At 37.2% G+C, this 20,274-nt stretch overlaps 1 protein-coding gene across 2 annotated transcripts in view; it reads left to right on the top strand.

Annotated features, from left to right (window-relative positions):
• The window catches only part of LOC103476779 (VPS10 domain-containing receptor SorCS3-like), a 63,390-nt gene that overhangs the window by 3,318 nt on the left and 39,798 nt on the right, over positions 1-20,274 (top strand). The window lies entirely within an intron of this gene.

The raw sequence follows: 20,274 nt of genomic DNA, 5'->3' as shown, positions 1-20,274 counted from the left end.
ACCCTACAAGAACAAGTGTGCATAAACAACAGATAGATGGACAGCAACATGGCTGGTGAAATTTCATATGAAAAAACTCCAGTGCCTCACGTAACATCCACAAAATTAATTGTGTCATGTTTGTATTTTGTGTGAAAACAGAATATGGCACAATTGGGGAATAGAAGGCAGATGATAGATGGTTTTGCTTTTTGTTTTGCTTTTTTTAAATATTTAAAATATGTTAGTCTCTCTTTACTTTCCCTCTGCTAAATGAAATCCAGTGCAAACCAATAGCCTTCAGAGATCCACTAATTATTAAATATATTCAATCTCCATATCATTTAATCTTAGTGTAAAGAGAATAGTTCTGTGTTGGCCATGCAAGGAACGCACTGAGAAGAAGGCCATGGCTCATGCTTACTCTGGAGGAGTAAGCATGAGCAGAGATCTGCTGCTCAGGTGAAAGAATTTCAAGGCACAACTATTAGCCATGCACTTCCCATATCTGACTTTTGTGTAAAAGATGCCAGATTGCTGAATTATTCAAGGAAAGCTATAAGCCACATCACTGCAGTTTGCCACAAGTGTTGTTGGAGTCGTGGAGATGAACTTTTTATCCCACACAAGGATGCAAAAACAGCCTTGTGTGGTCAAAACCAAATGGGGACGATCATCAGCTAAATACAGGGCAATCCTGGAAGTGAACATGTTCAAAGTCGCAAATGACTTGAGGCTGAGCCGGAGGTTAACCTTCCAGCAGAAAAACAAAGAGAGCCACCTCATCGCATTTGTGTTGAATCTCAAATTCTAGACATAAAACCAACTGAACATTTCTATTCATTCATTCTCTGCATCCAATCCCACTGAGCTTGAGCTATTTGTCGCAGAAAAGTTGGCAAATTCTTTTGTCTCCACATATGCATAAATGGTGGTAGTATACACCATTTGCAACTGTAATTGTAGTGAGATGTTAACAGGGATGGAGGGGGTGGGATGCAAATACACATCACACTTTTAGATTTTTAGTATTAAAAAGTTTTTTGTTTTGCTTTTTTTTCTGCATCACAAATATGAATTTCTTAGTGTTGGATTGTCATATAAAACTCTCTCAAAACCTGTAAAAGTTTTTGGTTGTAATGCATTACAAACTTGTTTTTTTCTCACATAAGTGCTAAACAGCTGTTGCAGCACGTATTAAACTGCTCCAGTGGATGCAAAGCCATCCTCCCCTTAAAGGCAGGCGTCTTAGTGTGCAAGCCAGTTGATGACGATCGGGGAGTTTATTGGCAGCCAAATGATTTTGGGCTCCTGATTGACCATTTTTGCAAGCTCCTCACAGACAGCTGATCCAACCAGGACAGAGTGTTCGAGCCGAGGACATTAATGAGCATCTTTATTGACTACACATCCCTGGAGCTTCTTCTGTGCGTCCCTGTAAATAACGTTCCTATACAGAAAAGGGTCTGATCATCTTTACTGCCCTGCTGTTGGGAACTTGCTTTAAGAGGAGCCAGGCATTGATGAGGCTGGCTCCTCTCCTTCTCTTTTTTTTCTGCTCTTCCTTTTGAGGTGGAATTAGTCAAACGGATCTGTCAGTTCTGTACTGTTGTCTCTTCTTTTTTTCTGTTGTGACTTACAGAGAACTAGACAGGCCCCCTGGGTCGTGTTGTCAGAACGCTTAATCAAAACGAGGCCATTATTGTTCCTCATAATCTCATTGGTATAAATAGACAATAAAAAAAGAGGAAATGACATGGCCCTGGGGGACACCTGTGTTTAAAACCGTTTCATTACATAGACAGCCATTCCATTTAATGCGCCAGAAATTCATTGATCCATAAAATCAAATGGAATGGGTTCCCAAATCACAGAGGTGTTTGACCAGAATTTGGTTCTGTTACAGGATGATGAAAAGAGCAGTATAAACCTTTCACGACAGAGGCATAGCAAAAGGCAAAATTGAAGTTTCTTTTGTACTCAAAATGCATATCCTTCATCCTGCAAATCAGTTGTAAAATATTAAATGCTTTTCTTGCCAAACATGGGAAAAACTCGTTAATGGTGTTCAGTCAAAGGGTTAATAGTTCCTTAAGGCTTTTATCCATGAACTTTTTATCATCCTCTGGCCCCCTGCTTTCTATCTAAGGGGGTTTTTGATCCTCACTATGCTTGATGAAAACCAAAAACAGTTCATGCTTTTATATTTGAGTATAAATTACTGTCTCTCTGTGGTGCACTTTATATTAGATGACTCTCCCGTACTCTGCTTCTCTTGAGTTTTTCTCTTCTAATTTTATATTTACTTTAATAACAAGTATTAGCTTGTGTTTTTTTTCTTCTTCTTTTTGTAAAGTTGCAACTGGTGGCACAAAAACAAATCAAAAATCTTTTTTTTCCCCCTGCAAGGCATTCTTGTCCTCCACATGCTTGTCTCTGGAGGTGTCAACACCACACACTTGTTCATTAATCCCACTTGTCTTAAGCCTTTAGGGTGCACCGTCCACTGATGGAATCGTAAGATGCTGACGGAAACTGCGGCTGTGTGCTATATAAAAACGTAGAGTACAGCCATTTATCCAGTCACTGTGAACACGGCAATCGTGTGAATTAACTTCAGAGAAGTTTAATTCTGTTTTTGCTGGCCAGTTGTGATGGCTTCTAACGAGGAGAATTGACACCTTTATCTGAGCGCCGGGTTTTACTAAATGTTATTTTCCATGATTACTTAATAAATGCGGTTGGCAAAAATGCCTTGCAAAAGTATTCAAACGTATTCAACATTTTGTCGTGTTAGAACCATAAACTTCAGTTTGCTTAATATATCATAGGCTAACACAAGGTAGGTCATAATTAAGCAATGCAAGCAAAAATAATGCAAGGTTTAATTGCTTTTTTCAGGAATAACAAGTTTGTTAAATTTATATGCATTTGTACTGCACTGCCCCTTACTGAACTTGTGTTGACCCCCAATTAAAATCCATAGCAACCAGTTCCTTTCAAAAGTCACTGAATTTGCAAATAGAGGATGCTTGTGTGTAACTATTGTCCATAAAGATACAGTCATTATGCAAAGGCCCCGTAGGTTTGCTAGAGAACATAAGCAAACAAGCCGCATTGTGGAGACCAAGCAATACATCAGACATCGATAACATTGTGAAAAAGTTTAAATCGGTATTTGTATATAAAAAATATCCCAAGCTTTAAACATTTCAAGGATAATTGTTTAGTTTAAAATCCAAAATACATTGTGATAGAGTAAAACCACTGAGTTATTACTTCAAACAAATATTTATTTAATTGATGGAAATGAGTTACCACAACTTTACCACAAGTTATTTAAACTAATTTCTGTTTTTAGGATGTACTGCTAGGTTTTACAGTCTAAGTGAAAAACAACAGAAGCTTTTGGTTCTAACGCGGCAGAATGTGAAAAAGTCTTCTGAATATAAATACTCTTGCAGATTACTGTAATAAGGGCTATTGATGAGGGACAAAGTCAAAGCCGCACCCAATTCAATAAAAGTTACATTTTATTTGTTGTTTTCTTTTTTATACAAAAAATAGTTTCATAACTGCTGGGATCAAAGTATAGGACCTCTCCGCCTTGATTTCAACTTTGTGCGTTCATTTTAATAGTTTAGAAAAAGAGTTCACGAGTTCAGGAAAAGCCTCCTGACAAAGCTCAACCAAGCGAGCCAGTTGACACAATCGTTAGCGTTACACACTGAAAACTTATTTTGTCGCTCATTAAAATGGCTAATCGTTATAAGAATAATCATAAGCCAAAACTTATAACCGTTAATTAACCAAAAACAACAATATTCTAATCACTTTGCATTCTGAGGTCCAGGAAAAAAATTATTCATTAATTAAGGAAACCTCTTGTTTTGCAGTTTGTTTTGTATAATGACTGGGTGGACAAAAGAAACAGCAACACTCTCCTAAAAGAGTACAATTAGTTTTATTTGAGGTGCCTACAACTTTTTTAAAACTGCAAAAGTTTTGTTGGTTTTTGTTGCTAAAGAAGGTCGGCTTTTGAATTCTTCTGGAGTGCGTTTTTTTTTTTTTAAATAAAAAATTTGGATACCACACCGATTTTATTCTTTGGTGCTCAAGACATGTCTGCTCATAAGTAAACATGTTCATAGCAATTGTTGGTATCATGTGGTTTTCCAGTGATTGTAATTGAGTCCACTGTCACAGCAAATTGGAATCCCACCGCTTCAGTACCATTGTTTCTTTTTTTGAATCTGCCTACCTTCACAGTAGGATTAGACTTTTTTAAAATCGTGGTAACAAATCATAGTTATTCCACTCAGCAAGGATCTCTTTTAACCTGAACTATGGCCTCATCCATTAAACGGTCAAGAACATTGCTGTGAGAAAATGTGTTTGCTCATTATAATTTTTTTACCTTTTTGACTATTAGTCACACTTATATGTTTCTGATGATCACAGTTATTTATATCAAGCAAACACGATGCAAGTAAAAACAAAAAACAATTAATTTCCTAGAGGAATTTGAAAATAGTTTATTGAACTTAGCCCTAAATAAAATTATTATTGGTCTGCAAAAAATTAAAAAAATAAAAACAGATTACCTGCATGTCCTTAATCACATTTCTTGAATTTAACTAATCATGCCTAGGCTGTATGTGCATCTGATACAGCCTAGTTAAATCATAAATTAGGTGATTGACGACATGAGTTCACTGGCCTGATTATGATCACTTGCCTGAGGTCAGTGTTAAATGAGGGGAGCGGAGGTATATAAAATCTACTTTCTTGAACCTCCCATCATGTGATGTCATTCCCTCTTCAAAAATATACTTGGAGTGTTGCTTTGATTCTTTCATTTTTTGAGGAATCCTTTTATCTCCTATGGCAGCCATTCAGGTACGCCTTAACGCTTGATAAACACAGCGCACCGCCTATTTTTTACAAAGCTCCTCCTTCAGATCTGCAGTTCCCCAACCGAGCTTCTGCTTCAGAGAGAATCCCTTCTCCACTCAGCTCCTCCAGACTAGCAGCAAACACCTGGTGGAGCTATGAGTCTGCTGAGCTGCTCATAGGAACTACTTCTCAGTCAAACCTAAGAACGGTTGTAAACAGGATAATGAGAAGCATTGTTGTGCTGATGTGCTTGAAGACAGTGTTGAAAAGAGCAGGGGCTTCTTAAAGTGATGAATACCCAAGTTAAAGGCATCAAATTACGATGTCAAATTTCTTTTTAAGTCGTTTTTGATACATGCAACCTTTATATGACAACTGAAGGTAACATAGTTCTTAAGTCCTTTAAAACGGTACTTTGTGCCTGGAAACTCCATAATACCATCCCTTTAATGGCTTAGCAACAAAAGACAGGGCAAAATGGCATCAATGTGTTCTGAGGTAAAACCAAAAGACCAAAAGAACGCAGCGCCCTGTCTCATATTCGTCATTAAACATCATGAGATATTAATTCAGAAAAATAACATCTAGGAAAGTGGTGCTTTAGGACTTTGACGACTTGACATAATTGATGAAGCAATGATTTCTTGATTTTTTTTTCTCTCTCATGGAGAATTTTCTGAGAGACGACGTCTGACTATTAGTTTGTACCTTACGCCTGAGAGTACTTCAGCTAAATCAGTGCAGATTCTGATGCAAAGCAAACCAGCAAGTCCAGCTTGAAATAGTCCAAAAAGAAAAAAAAAGAGAAGGTATTGCAACACTTGTTAGCAGTTGTTGCTTGGCATAACAGACTTGTATTTTCTCAGCCTATTTCTTATTATTTTTCTCTTCCGTGTAAAAAGTTTAAGTCGAAGAAAAGAATACAATCTAAAGAGATCATGAAGGAGAGAAACACTATTTTATGTAACTCAAGCTTTAGTACCAAAATCTAATAAAGTTGAAGTCTCAACCACCAATCTGTAGCAACCTATAGTCACTAAAGTCAAGTTTATTAGCATAGCACATCACAACAACAAGGCAGTTAAAAGTGCCAAAGAAAGAAGTAAAAATTATTTTACTTTAGTCTCTGGGGTAATTTTCAGGGTTAGGATGATTTTGATTTTGTTTTTGTTGACACATGCTTGACCAAAAAAAAAAATCAGAGGATAGGGAATTGTGTGTGCGACCTTCAGCTTTATTAGTGACAAACAAGCACTTATTGGCGGGTAGGCAGCTTTGCTCTAAAACACCCAGTTTCATCTGATGGGCTTATGTGCCTCTGTTCGTCTCCGGCAGTAAGCAATTACTTCCCTCTTCTTTTACCTTGGACTTTCTTTAACTCCCAGGCTCACCGCACCACTGTCCTTACCACCACCCCCACCTCCCTCAAAAATAATTTACACAGAAGATTCTTGGTTAGGCTTACAACATTTTATGCATGACTTTAAATAAATAAATTACATAAGCTGTACTCTTTTCACCAACCCTCGCCAGTGGACATGTTGGAGCAGAAACACATGGCTTCCTCGGGGACTGTAGATATGCAATTGTGGTTTCCAGCAACGTGAAATAGTCATAAAGTTTGCAAGTAACTAAACTGGTATTTGCATAAGGATCAGACTGATCTTATGAGTACTCTCACATACAAGACTCTTCACGTGGATTCTCTAAAAAATGAGTATTTTTCATGCTAAAATGAACCTCAAACGTTCTTTTGCTGTAGAGATGTGTGCAGCAGTTGTTAATGGCTATCGCCAGCTTTTTATGTTTTTCTTGACATTATTAAGGTTTTTAATCTATCTTTGTGTTAGAAATAATTATTAATGCTACAGTAAGAAACAGACTAGTTTTTCACAGCTTTGTGAGTAAAAAACAGTACCTTGTCCAGCTCTTTAAATTTAGATCAAATTAATCCTTCCTCCAGTTAACATTTCATGGAAGGCTGCTCCTGTAATCACTGTTAGATTAGCGGTAGGTCACTGGCACTAGCAGTAGAAGAACACGGCCATGTGTTTTAAGAAGACTTTATCAGAAGCTGCCAAAAAAAAGATAAAATTAGAATATCATATTTTAATATGTTTCTTTTTTCATTTCAAGTTTTATTTTGTGTCACATTGACAAAAAAAATAAATCACCCCTTACAGTAGAAATAATTCAGTAAAATCCCAGTTTTTGCTCCTCAAAAGACATGCATGTGTGCTCTTTTTCATGAATCATTTGTGCTCAGGGACCATAATGCATCCCATCAACATATCCTCTCAGCACTTCCTCAGCACTTACAATTTAGCTGTGCCTCACAAAGTGCATTTTAAGCAGTAAATACAGAGTTCCCATCAGTTTCATACTCAAGCACACTGACATTGCTTGCCTCTCTGTCTCTCTCTATCTCTCTCTCTGTCTGTGCACCACACACACACAAATACACGCACACATTTTTTTTTATCCATCACATTTAATCAAAGAGACAAAGCGGGTGCAGAATCATATTTGACAGTTTTGCATGTGATTAATTAGTTTAATAGCTGTTGCAGTGAGGGAGACACATAGTATATTTGTGATTAGTTTATGAAAACAAATTTATGCATTTTCTGATTGGGAAAAAATCATAAAATTGAAATCCCAATTGGTAGACAGCTTTATTAGTCATCAGGGAGATTTCGTCTACACACACTGCCCCACTTCAGGGTGAAAAATGTTGTGCCTAAAGGTCACAGCTGATTGTGTCTTTCTATCCAGATATCAGGCAACCTAAGTGAACCTGGTTTAGCAAGATTATGTGCCGAGAATCACTACACCTTGAAGCAGCATATTGCCTGAAGCAACACAGCAGCTACTATCATGTTTAAAGATGACTGGAACTGTTCAGGTGGCAGTCAGCTTAAATAATGGCGCGACTTGGCAGCTTACAGTGACAGGAATGTATTAGTTGCAGGGTGGAAAATGGCTTTTCCTATCTAGCGAGTAACAAAAGACCCAACCTAAAGTGCCACACACACGGTGCAATCAATGGAAATGATGGAAAACTTCCAAACAGAAAATGGCACATTTAGAAAACAGAATACTCGCTCATTGGATATCCTGGAACCGATCCTTTAAAATAACCGGTTGGCTGTGCCATAATAGTAAAAGAAAACAAAACAAAAAAAAAGAGTCATTGTCTGACAGGCTGCGTCAATAAGTGAATTAATTTTGATTACAATTTTGGCAGAACTCATGACAGAATAAATACAATCTTTGCAGAGGTCAGATTTGACAAACCTGCATATCATTTACATGACTTAGTGAATGAGCTGAAACATGATGGAAGTGTCATCAAAAAAATTGATTATATAAATCACAAAACAGAATCTAATTATATTTTGGCTTTACTATGTTTGGCCTTTCACTTATTCCCTGAGCTGCAGCAGGAAACATTTAATTGCTAAATGTGTGCCAGACGTTTCAGCTTTGTACAAAATGTACATGATCAACATGAGTTTGAAGCGCTTTTCCATCAATTTAAGAGGGAAATGCAAAGTGAAAGACAGGATTTTATACCCAGGGCGTTTGATCAAGAACATTGAAATATTATATGGTGTTTTCAAATACTTTCTCTTTTGTTTCTTATTTAGCACTATTTCTTCATCATCAAATGTGAAAGGAAAATGTGCTATTTTGCTTCTTTTGTACAGAGTAAATGTGCCAATTATCCATCAGCAATACATTTTGTTATAGATATTTCACATCTTTTGACTTAAAAAGTTAATTAATGTTTCAAAATTGGAACTTGAATATCAAAATCGTCATCGTTTCATATTGTCTTATTTTTAGGAATCAAACATATGTCTGCATTTTTGTGTTCGTGTGCGAGTGCAGAGCCGCCACAGACTCAGGGGTTATATGATGAGCTAAAAATTCATATACTCTACATTGGGAACAAATAATGTCCCTGTGGCCGTGCTGGAGGGATTATTACTGCTACTGCTGCTTTTTTCCCCAGCTGTCTGGGGGATATATTGTATTCATTTTTGAATATATTCTTATTTATTTCAGTCCTGTTTCCAGGATATGTCAGTCGATCAGAGCCATCTTGTTATGTTAGTCGTATAGACTTTCGTTTTCTGTGTTGCTCGTTTTCACTAAAGTAAGTCTATTTCTGACATTGTTAAATATTTATATACTTTTTTTACTTTGTGAAAGGCCAATAACTGTTTATACAGATCATTCGCCCTGAGGTCCAAACAGCTCCAATTTATCTCCATTTTAATGAAATTTGATTCAGTCTAAATTGATTTATATTATTCCAGTGTATTTCAGCTCATTACAGTCAGTTTGAGAATCATATCCACTTACAAACAGTTCATTCCTTCCTGTTATGGTACAGTGCAGAGAAAAAGAAGTTGACACAGTATCCAGTGGAACAGTCTAAGGGATAGTTTAAGCCAATGTGATGGAGAATTACAGATGTCTTGTTTTTGTACCTTTTTCTTTTTCTAGCAAGCCCCTAGAAACTGTATTTCAATGCAGCTGAGTTCATTTACATAGGGCCATTTCACAACAAATATTATAATGACGTCAGCAGACCAGTAGTACCACCAGAAGTGGCTGCCAAAGGAGATTCAATATTTCTCAACAACGCAGGAAAAAAATCTAACCAAAACTCCAGGTATGTTTCAGATGAGGGAATAATACTATGACATCACTTATGTCAAAACTTATGTCAAATCTAAAAGATGCTTTTCCATAATACCCCAATTTAATTACTTGGATTAGTTTAAAAAACCTTTTGGAAATCCAGCAGATTGCATTTAATCATTGACTTGTTGCCATACATTTGCATCCAATTAAAAGCTATTAAGTAAATAAAAATATATTAGGGGCTGCACAGTGGTGCAGTTGGTAGAGCTGTTGCCTTGCAGCAAGAAGGTTCTGGGTTCAATTCCCAGCCCAGGTCTTTCTGCATGGAGTTTGCATGTTCTCCCTGTGCATGTGTGGGTTTTCTCCGGGTACTCTGGTTTCCTCCCACAGTCCAAAAACATGACTGTCAGGTTAATTGGCCTCTCCAAATTGCCCCTAGGTGTGAGTGTGTGTGTGCATGGTTGTTTGTGCTGTCTGTCTCCATATTACTACTAGGAAGTAGTAATATGGAATCAGTTCAAAATGCAAAGTTATAATCAAACCCTTCACACAAACAGTTAATTTTAAATTATATAGAATTTATAATGTGATATTTCACCCGGCCAGATATCATATTATTTGCTGTGGTTTCCTGGAAGACAGGATAAAATGAATCAAAATGATTGTTGTCATGCTTACAGTCAAAGAATGCAAACGAACTGGCAGACTGAAAAGTCCTAATGCATTCCCATAACATACAGTGATTAAATTAGTTTTAGACTGCTACAGTTTTACTAAAAACTTTTCGTATGTTTCCAACATTTAAATTAGATAAATAAATGGTAATCAAATTTGTCCTTGAACACCAAGTTCCTTGTGTTTTTACCTTTTAAAGTGCAAACTACAATTCACTGTCTGACAATGTCAGAACACAGGAGAAGGAAAAATAAGTGCTCTTTCCATTGCTGGTCCATTAAACATATTTCTTTGACTTTTACCCCAAGCTTTCATTAAAAAATGAAGCAGGCCATTCACAATCTTTTTATCCCTCTGAGGGCAAAAAAGCAGTTTATTGTCTATTGTTGTTAAAGGAAGAAAAGCCCAACATGGCCACAAAATCTCGTCACAATAGAGCCGCGGTTGAAGTGAAACCCATTTCATTAATTTCCCCCCCATAATGGACTGAATTGATTGTTGAAACCTTTCAAGCTTGAAGCATTTGTGTTATATGACCAAAGCTCAGGAGTTGGGTGGATAAGCAAACATACAGATCGTCGACTAATGCACAAGGTACATTTTGCCGGAGTTTACTTGATGAAAGCAGCTTTCCCCAGAGTATGTTTTCGCCCACAAAAATACAAACAATCAATTTTGTCTACAGATAAGACGAGGACAGAGTAAGGCCACTCTTCGACCACACCATTTCTCCTGAAAGACATTTGTCTCCCTGCTAAGTAATCTGCTTCGGAAACCTCCTAACAGAAGCAAAATCAAGATGTGGTGGTTTTTCTATCGTCCACCCACTTGCACTGCTTCTTGATTTTGCTGTCTTTAAGAAGTCTATGCAAATGCGCAGGGGTTACTGTGTTTCTTTTTCTCTGCAGGTGTTTGCATCAGGTAATTTCTAATGGATGCATGAATATATTAATCTTAGATCTTACAAGCAAAAATAGACTGACATTTTATGACTACTTTGTTCTGACATATAAGAACTGTCCTCATTTTGATACAGTTTGCTTACCATATCAGTACCGCTGCAGACTTGTGTTCTTATAGCTCTCAGATGGCTTAGCCAACATTGCAAAACAGTACTTACTGCGTGTTTTAATGGGATGGGTTTCACAAGACTGGAGAACAGTTTTTATAAAAGAATCCAGAAGCATTTAACACCTCTGTCATTTTGAAGCAGACTTTGTACGCACATATTTATTGCTGAAAAACGTCACTTGGCAGCTGGACGTCAATACAAGGACTAACAAGAACCATATTTTGGCCAAGTTATGACTTTATGAATTATCTAGAAAGTGTATATCTATAATCCAAATTCAGATTACAGACAGATAACAGAAATTTGTCAATACATATATGAGCAGTGGTGTAAATCGAAAGAACAACAAAAAAATAGCTTAGAAAAAATGAGAAGGCAAAGCTACAATAAAACCTAGAGAAACATAGAAATCAGAAAAATCAGTAATCACTGAACTAAAACCAAATTTCTTAAAATCCAAAACTACCAGTAACAAAACTCAGAGTCCTGATATTTATGACTCTATTTGGCTTTTATGTTTTTGACATGTTAGCTGAATATTTTAAAATACATATCGATAATAGTTAAAAGTTTCTCTTAGCTCTTTTTGAGCCACAACACATATATGAACACATATCTGAAACTTTTAGAAGATGATGAAACATTGAGAAAAGGCAGTCTAGGGCATAACTGGCATCTCAAGAGGGGTAATAACGTTATCAGGCAGTTCATGAAGCATCCAACAGTCAGTCAAAGTAGTGGGTGTCACTAAGGATTTCTCGTAGAAACATTAAAGCAGCACATGACAGAATTTTAAAGTGACTGCATTCTGAGTGAAAATGAAACCAGGAGGTCGTGTTTCGCAATAACTGAGCATGTGGGGTTTTCCAAAATGTCAGAGTGGTCCAGATGGATCATGATGTGCTTTGATGTGATAGTAAATCCAATTCTAGTAAGCATGTGTTCCTAGCTATGTTCAAATTTGACCATTCCCTTTGAGTGCATTATTGAAGATAATATTTGTGTCACTTAATAAAACTACTTTGATTTTCAGAAAAAAATAAATACCTTAATTGCTAACAAGATCCGTTCACCTGATCACATGGTTCATTCATGCAGAGTAGCGTTTCTTCCAGCAAGTCAGAACATGAGCCATTCACGCTGTGACATGGCGCCACTCCAGTACAGTGTGTTGCTCTCTCTGTTTCTCCAAGCTAATGGCTAACGTTGTGTCAAACCACATAAAAACAAATGCACACATGCCCCCGTCCACTTATTTCACCTGATTGCTTTGCAGTAAGCCTACCTACTTGTCTCAAGGATACAGGGTGAAGGTCCTGATCTGTGCTGTGGCGTTGTAGCGTAGCGGTGCAGTACAGATACTGTCCTGGAGTGGCGCTGTTTCTCTCACTGGATGAATCTTTATCACACATTTTATTAGTCACAGAAAGTGGAAGTTCAACCAGACCGGAATGCTGAACGGTCAATTTGAAGGAATCGTTCATGAGCGACTCAACTCTAGGTCAGACTGGCTTGGTTATGGAGGAAGCACCACTGATGTGCAGCTGTCTAAGAAAAGTACTCTGGTGAAAGAGAGAGTTGTAAATATTGAATGCAGCTTATTATGCAATATTTCTTTTTCTTTTTTACATTTGCACTTCTGTTTTTGGGAGATTTGTAAAAAGAAAAGCCTAGCCTTCAGATGTGTCCATGATGGATTTTCCTTCATTTTGGGGGTCATGATCATGTTTCTCAGGCTCACCACATGAGTTGCTAAGAAAAACCTATCACTCACATGAATGTAAAAATATTTTTGTACAATATTTGTACAATAAAGTAGAAATTTTATATTCTTGTTTTTCTTAATAAATAAATAAATAAATAAATAAATAAATAACTCCAAATAGGATCAGTTGATATTCAGTGAAATCTGTATATATAAAAAAATAAATCAGTCAAACTCATGGAGTGTTTGCCTATTATAGATTTATAATAGAGATTTCTTATGTGGAGAAACCGACATAAGAAATTAATGGAAAGCATCTGGAAGAGAACTTGTGACACATTTGGTCAAAACTGAAAACAATAATCTTAAAAAGCTATGGTCAAAAACAAACCAACCTAGTTGTTTTTGACGACCCAGATATCCTCATCCTAACAGAGTTGGGTCATGAGTTTTACCATTTACAATGGGTTTGAAATAAATTTAAAAATTAGCTAAGTGAAGCATAGGCACCTGAACAATAAAAAAAAGTTGAGCAGTAACAAACATTTTGTTACTGCATTTCCTGAATGATTAAAATCAACTTTTTTGAGCTTTACATCATGTTATGTTATTCCCTTATCAAAAACATAACCCTAACTAGGAGTTTCTTAAAGAGACAGAAACCAAATTGCAAAGTCAAATTTAATTTAAGTCGTATTTGATATTTGACCGTCATATTTAATTTAATATACCAGTATACAGTTTTTTTTATTTTAATAAAAACTGATAACATAGTTACTCAGAGTCAAGACTTGAATCTGGCTGAGCACATCTCACCCAAAAGCTGCTGTAAATAGGTGCCAGTCCTGCAAAAAGTACATTTCTTTGTCAAAGTGGTCAAAGTGTATGCTGAATGAAGTTAGTCGTAGCTGGCACTAGCTACTTTGCAGCTAAAATGGAAATGTTACTCAAGGTGAACGAACTGATTTTCCAGAGTGAACAAAGTCATTACCACAGCTCTGTGATGTTGCAAGTTATACCGCATAATTCTACCATTTCCTTTTTCTCTTTGAAAAAGCTTCAGTAAAGTCTAATCAGATTACTGCGTAGCTCAAAATGGTTGTCCTGGAGGAATGATGAGCCTCTTCTTTCACCCACCAGACTGGGTCACAGTATGAGACCAACTGTAAAACTACCATGCTATAAACCAAGGCACAAATACAAAACATTCTGAGGGATGATAATCTATCTCAGAGCCGCAGTTTCACAGGCATGTGTGATCTGGAAACTTTGTAAAAATGCTGATCGTAGTTTTCTGAACATTATGAGATGTTCAGCTGTAAAAAAGCTATTTTACATGCTGCCATTTTGAAGGTGTGATTAAGACAAGTTTTCCAATGTGACAAATAGAAAAGACGTTAAACATTTGCAGTAAGGGTTGTGCAAAATATTAATATTTAGTGTCTGTTGTGAATTATCTGTGCTATTGCATCTTATATTTTGAATTTAAAACATTGGTAGAAAAGGGTAGCATAAACAAACTGCATTGATACAGTAACTTAAAAAAAACATTCACACTCTTAAACCTAATCATTTTTTTTACATTGTAGCCCTTTCAAGCAACACTATGCAGAACATTTTACTCCACTATATTTAACACTAAAAATGTTGTGTTCTATGCGTTTCATTAAGCAAAAGGTTGTGAATGCTTAAATGAACTTGATTTCTTTGTTTCTGCTTTTAACAAATTACCAAGAAACTTTTTTTCCCCACTTTGTCCTAATTGGTTGTTTAGTGAGTAGAATTTTGAGAAAATACTTATTTTAAAATACAAATTTAAAGCTGTAATATAACAAAATGTGGAAAAAGTAAAGCACAGTGAATACTTTCTAGATGCACTGTAGTCAAATAAAAAGTATGGAAGTTTTATAAAAATTTGGGGCTATGAAAGTTTAGTAAGTTAAATTCTAGTAAAACAAATTCAAATTTTCATTAATCATTTTCTTAAACTGCCAGAAATTGAAATTTTCTGAAGCTATCAGGGAAAGTTGTCAAAATCAGAGTAGAAATTACCTGCCAAGATTAAATAAATATGATTAATTTCAGTTGCTTGTCAGACGCGTTGCTCTTGTAGCTGTAGTGATATGATATAAAGAGACAGGGATTACTCCCCGGAGAAGCATCTCCACACCCATGTCTTTACAGTACAATATATAAACTTACATGTTTTATTGAGAATGTAAATATGGATCCCCTTTGCTGTGAACTTTTCCGAGACAGACAGTAAAACAGAGATACCGAATGTGTCACGCCTTCTCTTAGCATCACCCATTAGCTGTTGTATTACAAGGAGCCTTACACTGTTCGCTGCCATCAACTTTGGTGGTCCCTTGGAAATTAATTTAGCTGCCTCAGTTGTCCCCGCTGGTTATGTTCAAAAAGAGTGCTGGAGCTACATGAAAGCAGCTGTATTCTTCACATTTCTGAGATCGCTTCCTCTTCCTGTGATTTGTTATTCCTAAGCAGAGAGAAACAGCAGTCTGGAGGTGTGATGTTTAGATTACGTGGCTCCTTTTCTTTCCTCCACTGCCCAATTAGAAAGAAACAACATTTGAGGGGTGCCTTTTTAATGATATTTTAGTGGAGGCTGAGTAAGCAACAGGTTCTGTTTGAAGCCCGGTGTTGGAGAGCGCCGGATTACTGTGCTGATGTGCGGCAACAGTCTATTTCATTTTATTAATAGCCATATTGCAGTACGGAACAGAGATGATTCATGCCTAAATTGTGAGCTGCGCAGAGAAAACTTCTGCCCACCAGCGTATTGTCAAGATGCCTCTCACGTTCCATTGAAGCACGTTTGTATTTCGAGATTTCTCTCTCCCTCTCTTTTGTCAAGAAATTGATTGATATGGAATTTGTGGAGACATGATTTGGTCCAACAGTGTGACTGCGTACAGTGCATGCCTCGACACTTGTGTTGCTGGGGTGAGCGAGTCTGTGTGTAGATGAGATGGTTTCTTTTGAGCTGACGCAGTACATCACAATGATATTACAGCAGTAACACATTTATTGTCAAGTAGGGTGTCCAGTCAGCTATCTGAAGGATTCGTAGTCTTTCGCATGCCCAAACAGCTTCCGTTCTGATGTGCCTTTTCATGTTGTAAGAAAATGTATATTAGAATCTGCTTTAAAGTGTGGGGGGGGAAAAAGAAGAGGGATTGAAAGAATGGAGGCAAGATTGAGAAATGAAGTAAGTAAAATGAATAGAATGTAGGGATGAAAGGATGACTAAACCTAACTACTTTGAGGTTGAAAACCAATCTGAAAAATGATTGGTTGAGTTTCCCGAGGCAAAGCTCTCTTTGCTCACATCAATAAAACATAAACATGAATAAATGCACTGCTTTTGGCCTTCCAGGGTTCGTACTTAATTTCATGTATGCAAGTGAACGATGATATGCACGGAGAATTGTATTTACCTTGAAGGCACCAAATGATTCTGGGAGCCATTTTGTGTTTGTTTGATACCAATGCTTATAAAAAGGCAAGGCTGCAGCAGCGATTCATACGGCTTTGTGCTAAATGCAATTTTAATAACCAAGCTCCACTAGCATTACCAAAACACACTGGTCTGTAGGTCTCGCTTCAACATTTGCATGTCTGCAGTAGTCTCTCCCCACTGACTTAATCACAGTTGCTCATCCTATCTATAACGTTGAACACATGGGAACACAAAGTGATACACGCACCTGGGGAGAAATCATCCAAACAGTCATCTGCCTCAATGTTTTACTCCCAGAGGTGGATCTTCACTGACCCAGACCCAGTGGGTCAGCGTTTGTTAATGAGCCAGATAGAAAAACATGTTGCTAACAGTGAAGACAGAATGTTTAGTGGCAATTACGGTGAGGGTGTCAAGAGGATTTTTGTCATCCAGTTTTGTCATGTAGGTGCAGTGAGGTGGGGAATAGAAAACAATCAAAACCACAAAAAAAAAAAAAAGGTTTTATTAAACAACTTTTGTGAAATTTGTTCAGTTTCTCGCTGGTGATTTTCTGGATTAAGACATTAAAATGTAACTATTACCACTGTGAAAGCAAAACCCAACTCCTGGCAAATTTGGAAAAATTTGACCAAGGTGGACGGAGTCAAGAATGGGGACGAGAGGAGAGGATAACGTCAACTTATCCACTTTGTTGTGATATTTTTCCACTTTTCTAAACCCTCTTGCGACTTTATCGTTTGTTTCTTTTCTGTGTTGTTGGAGACTTGCATCTCATCTTGACTGTGACATGAGCAGAGCTGAGAGGCACACTTTGCAACAACAGTCCGTTCAACAGCAAACTGTCTCCAATAGTCAAAGCAGAGGAGGCCCATCCCACCCTATTTCCATATTGCAAATGAAATGAATCATACATCTGCAAAGATGAATAACGCTATCGAGCAATGCTCGTGTCACACTCAACTCGCTATTCCAACTCCTGACTCGCCACCAGGTGAGGCTGTGTCTGAATGAGATGGTTTTATACCCGAACACGGAGCTGACAAAGTTGTGACGAAGTTATATTGCTGCAACCAGTAGAAACTTTCTTCTGCTTAAGCATCGTTTGACCAAAGGAGGCCAGCATTGAGATGGTTCTAGGTAAAATATTGTCAAATTAAACATATTCACACAAAAATGTCAACATTTGCATAGGAACATAAAGGTACCACCGTAAATAACCTAGGTAGATGGTTTATTAGCAAAAAAAAAGTTGATATGGGAATTAGTTGCACTTTAAACACTCCAAAAAACAGAAAAAGAAGATATAATATAAAGGAGTTCAGAAATATATATACATTGCCATATGTATAAATGATAAAACAGAGACTCTCCTAGTTCTTAAAACACTCATAGGACTTCCTAAAATAGCAGCTGTGAACTTTCTGCCAAAGGCTGAACCAGATGTGATGTCATCAAGACTACAGCCATCTCATCTGTAATTGATTTGCTTGTAATTAGTGTATGTGTGCGTGTATATATACATATATTAATGTCTGAACTGACTGATTCCTGGATGTTTCGACCATACTGAGGTTGCTGAAGTGTGGAAAACAAAACAAAAATCAAATGATCTACAGGTAAAGGCGGTTGCACTTTAAAGAACTGAGAAAAGTATATAAATATAGCTCCTGGAAATGCCAATCAGCAGTGTTCAAGTCCTTACCAAGAAGTGGAAAATGAGGGATTCTGTTGAAACCAAGTCCAGTCACAAATGCCAGGAAAATTGTGAAAAATCCACAAATAACTTCAGATGACATGCAGTACTCTCAGGAAAAAGCAGGCTAGCTGCTTCAAGATACACAACAAGGAGGCACTTGAAGACAAATGGGCTACACAGGTAGTTGCCAGGAGAAAGACGCTGCTGTGCCAAACATCACAGACCAACATTTGGAGTGATGACACCAAAATGCAACTTTATGGACACAACCACAAATGCTACATTTGGAGAGGAGTCAGATTGTCTGTCAGAAAAGTATGTGATTCCTACTTTTAAATATGGAGGTGGATTGCTTATGCTTTAGAGATGTGTAAGCAAAAAAGCTGCATGGAAGTTTGTCCTAATTGATAAGAGGAAGTTATCACAAAACACAAAAATAAATATTTACTCTTAGTTTGGAAACTGTCTGTGGTGTACTTAAGACTTAAAATTGGTTACAACAGGAAAATGAGAACATTCAAGGGACTGACTTTGCTTACTAGCCTTAGTATGACCATACCACTGTGGAGAGATCTTAAACATACAAGCCTGCAGAACTGCCCAAGAATTTAAAACAACTACAACTTTTGTTTTAAAGGGCAAAAAATATATATTTATTTGTTTTGGTGAAGGAAGTTGCTTAGTTGTTGTGCATCCCATTTGTGCCCCAACAGGGGCAGAGCTATTGCAAAGGACTTTTTATTTAGTTTCACCCCCACAGCGTTAGCCACACTGCAAAGCGGATCGGCAAACTTCTTGTAGTAATTCAATGTATACATTTACTTATAATCTGGTATTTTCAGAAAGTGAACTATTTTTGGAACTGGGTGGTGAGGAAATACATGTAAAAACACTTAAGCTTGTGCTGATTCAGTTTAGAATTTTGCAGCTATTTGTTCCCAATACGAAATGGTGAAAGTGAAAATTGTTTCTTTGGAGTATACTGAGTTAGTACACTGTGTTTGATTTCTTGTAGTAAAGAAGGAACTGCCTCTAGTTTGACACTAATAAAATCAATTCCAGATTCAATTTGCCTTCTAGTATCGTTATGTCCCATGAAACTGAGTCAGTGTTTGTATCAAAAAAAAGAAGAACAGAGGAGACAAACGATCAACAGTTTGGCAGAGTTTTTCTCTTGTATCTATTTTTCAAAGCAGGCAATTAGGCTCAGCATCACAGCCATTTAACTAAGTCTGCTCTCCAAATTGATTCGGACTACAGCGCTGGACCTTGCAGACACGGTGCATTTAGTTATGCTAATGCTTATCTCTCCGTGTGATTGGTTAATTAACCTGCAATGCAGATAGTCCCAGCAATGCATAGTGGCTGTTTGATGGCTAAATTGTGGGTCAATTGGGTTTTTAACATTTCCAAAGCAGACTTAGTGACGTGTCTTTTGTTCCTCTGAGTCTGTGCAGCTTTTCACAGTTTAATAACTCCTTCCATGGGTCCCCATGAGGTTAATGTGTTTAAACTCACTGTAATTGAGCTTTTGACCTGTCTTTCATGGTTTCTGTTAAAAAAGGAAATCATCATATTATATCATGTTTTATACCCCTTGATTGTTATTATCCACCATCCCTTCTCGCTCTTCCCCAAACTGTCTATCCTGTCCATCCTTCTTGCCTGAGTTATAAGCATCCACACAGGAAGTCCTTTATAATCTTATTGGAGTGACAATGATGCATTTCCAGGCCATTTTCCTCTCTCTCTTTGCCTTAGCGGGCAATATTTTTGTTTCCCTCCCATCCAACCCCAGATAGTATGCAAAAAGTGTGACAGCAGACTTGAGCCACCTAACCTAAGATTCAATATTCAATTACAAATTTGCCAATTTCGACAACATATTAGCAGAAACAAAGGGAGCGAAACGAGAGGGAGGAGCCATTCACCTATTAGCTCCATGTCTGCTTCCTGTTCACTGAGCAATTCAGATTTTGTTATTTAATGGGTATCATTCTGCATGATGTACAGACACAACAACACATGGAGCTTTTTTTTCTTTCACAATCCCACAACCAGTAGGCTGATACATCATGACAAAATGACACGCTCTTGTCGTCGAGATAACC

The sequence above is a fragment of the Poecilia reticulata genome, chromosome 15, assembly GCF_904066995.2.
Source record: "Poecilia reticulata chromosome 15, P_reticulata-male-v2, whole genome shotgun sequence".
Lineage (NCBI taxonomy): Eukaryota > Metazoa > Chordata > Actinopteri > Cyprinodontiformes > Poeciliidae > Poecilia > Poecilia reticulata.
The sequence above is the reverse complement of the archived record's forward strand: the minus strand, read 5'-3'. Positions and strand labels throughout refer to the sequence as shown.